This window comes from Lygodium microphyllum, chromosome 11 (assembly GCF_053477565.2).
Source record: "Lygodium microphyllum isolate KBCC chromosome 11, Lygodium_microphyllum_v1.1.10, whole genome shotgun sequence".
Taxonomy (NCBI): domain Eukaryota; kingdom Viridiplantae; phylum Streptophyta; class Polypodiopsida; order Schizaeales; family Lygodiaceae; genus Lygodium; species Lygodium microphyllum.
The window spans coordinates 119,541,914-119,545,261 of NC_141145.1; positions in this window are offsets into that span (position 1 = coordinate 119,541,914).

The window sequence follows — 3,348 nt, forward strand, 5'->3', positions numbered from 1 at the left end:
ATGCTCTAGGTGCCTATTTCAATCCATATAAAGCCTTTTTCAGCTTATATACATGTGTAAGAAAGTCCGGGTGAACATAGCCTTCAGGTTGCTCCATATATACTTCCTCAACCAAATCTCCATTCAAGAAAGTATTCTTGACATCCATTTGCCATAATTTCTAGCCTTTGCATGTTGCCAAAGCAATGATAGTTTTGAGTATTGGCATTTTAGCCATTGGATTGAAAGTCTCCTCATAGTCAAGGCCATATTGATGTGCATACCCTTTTGCAACCAGCATGGCCTTATAGCATCCTAATGAACCATCTAACTTGCACTTAACCTTGTACACCCATTTTCAGCCAATGGGGACTTTGCCTTTAGGCAACTCAACTAATTCCCATGTCTCATTTTCAGCCAAGGTTGCATACTCCTCATCCATGGCAACACACCAGTTATTATCTGTAACTGCATCATCAAACTTTCTAGGTTCTTTGTAACTTGCCACACTAGCCATATATGCATAATGGCGGGCTGAATAACCAGTTTATGTAAACCTATCAGCTATTTTTCTGAATCTCTCAGATCTTCGTAACTGTGGCTCACTTTGACCTTGCCTCTCATGAGGCGGTACATAACAACTCTGCCTTGCTCCAGGTGTCATAATAGACGGAATGCCCAACTCACTATCCAAACTGTCGCTGTTAGATGACTCAACCTGCTACAAGTGGACCTGTCACATCCTCAAGCATCTTTTCTTTTCCCTTATCCAATCTCCCCCTCACTAACATATCTTTGTCAATGGACGTAGGAGTACGACTCTGCAAGCGTCCTTACCAAGGACTTGCTGTAGGTGACCCATCACATGTAGGATCACTCATAGATGTACTCAATGTAGGTGTATTTTCAGCATTACTAGTGCTGTTTGATCCATTAGTAGCTGCTGCAATAGGATTACCATACCACAATGCTAGCTCATAAAAAATATATTTGCTAATCAATGTCTGATGTGTAGATGGTACATAACACTTGTAAGCTTTCTGGTCTTGTGCATAACCAAGGAACACACTCTTGAAAGCTTTAGGATCTAATTTCTTCCTCTTTTCATCAAGAACATGCACATGTGCAATGCTGCCAAATACCTTCAAGTGTGAAATGTCAGGCTTATGACCATACAACCTCTCATATGGAGTTACATCATGAATCCCTACTATAGGGGTTCTATTCTCAGCACATAGACAGCAGTCACTACTACTTCAGCCCAATAGCCATTTGGCAAACTCTTCTCATTCAGCATAGCTCTTGCCGATTCCATTAGTACCCTATTTTTCCTTTCTACTACACCATTTTGTTGCGGTGTGTAGATGTAAGTTAAATGTCTTTTGATCCCATGTTTAGCAAGGTACCTGTCAAAGTAATTAGAGACATATTCTCCACCTCCATCTGATCTAAGACATGAAATTTTACAGCTCAACTCATTTTCAGCATGCTTCTTGAAGTCCTTGAATGCATCAAACACATCATCCTTATGTTTCAGTATGTAAAGCCAAGTATACCTCTGAAATCATCAATGAAGGATACATTGTAACAAGCATCACCAAATGAAGCATTATGAGACGGACCCCATACATCTAAATGTATCAACTGCAAGGGTCGTGAGCTATTCCGTACATGTCTCATAAATGGAAACCTTGTCTACTTTCCAAACTGACATGCATCACATACATGTCCAAAGTCATGATACTTGAACTTAGGTAGTCCAAGCACAATCTCCTCCTGCTACATAGATTTCAGCTTTTGTACATTCAAATGACCAATCTGCTTATGCCATATCTCAACATCCCATATAGAACCATCATCATGTGCAAACATGGCTGCTTTCAATTCTAGAATTGACGCATCAAGAGTAAACATTCTGCCATCTCTTTGGCCTCTAGCAATCAATTTGCAGCCATTACCATATTCTTCAACAAAGCATCCATCTCTATTAAATCTCACCTATAGATTTTATTCTGCCATCTGTCCAACTGACAAAAGATTCTTAGTTATTGTAGGTACATGTAGTACATCATGCATGCTATTTTTCTTGCCATCAGGCATCAAGAATGGAACAATTCCTATGTGATGAATGCCATGTTGGGTGTCATCCCCAATACACACATAACCATGTGAACTTGCAACCATCTCATCAAACCATTCTCCATGGGGTGGCATATGATTTGAAGCCCCTGAATCAATGTACCATCTCTCACCTCTATTCTGCCTAGATGCATTCTTAGACACGTGCTGCATGGTAAACAATCTGTCAACTTGCTCATCATGAGCAGCACTGCTAGAAGATACATAGTGCCCATGATGTTTGCCCTTTGCCTTCATATCTCCCTGCTTCTTGTAAAAATCCTTTGCAATGTGTCCATATCTGCCACAGTATTGACAGTCCTTATCTCTGTTTGACTGATCAGTTTACTGCCATGAACTAGATCCACCACCTCTACCATGGGGTGATCTCCCCCTGCCTCTAAAGCCACTAGATCCATGCTAGCCTCGTGTATTTGTGCCATGCCAAGCATTCTTCTGATGCTGTCCATAAGCATTTCGAGTGTCTCCTCGACCTCAAAAGGAGCCATGGCCTTTGCTGCCTCTATCACATTGGCTAGAGTAAAGAACTGTGTCTGTGCTTTGAGACATACTAGAACCTGTATTTAGCCCAAGCTTAACTTCGTCATGCAGCAGCAAAGCAATCAGCTCATCCCAATCAGGGGATTCAACTCTCATAGAAATAGACGTATCAAATGCTTTATACTCTTTTCCAAGTCCATTCAATGTCACTGCAATCATATCATCCTTAGACACTGAAGATCCAATGGTGGCAAGCTGATCCGCTATGTTCTTGATCTTTGTAGCATAGGCCTGAGTGCTTATGCCATTCCTAGACATGTTATTGAACTGTTGCTTTAGCTGAATCTTTCTTACATGTGTTACATTTCCATAATTCTTCATGAGTATGTCCCATGCATCCTTTGGGGAACTGCATCCAGTAATCTGTATAACCATAGCATCTGATATACATAAGGAAAACCAATGTAACACCTTGCATGCTCTCTTAGTCCATAGCTTATGAGCCCTTTTTTGATCATTTGTCAGATTCCTTTCATGCATTTCAAGTTCAGCTTCATCACCTGTATATAAGTCCCAATACCCTCTGCCAACCAAAAAATTCTTCATATGGAACTTCCATAAAGCAAAATTTTTGTTGTCCATCTTTTCTCCCACAATTTGAGTGATATTGTCAGTGCCTTGAGCATTTGCCATAGTTGCAGCTTAGGTATTCAGTGATGTATACACCTTGTAAGTATCTGACTCCTTTTC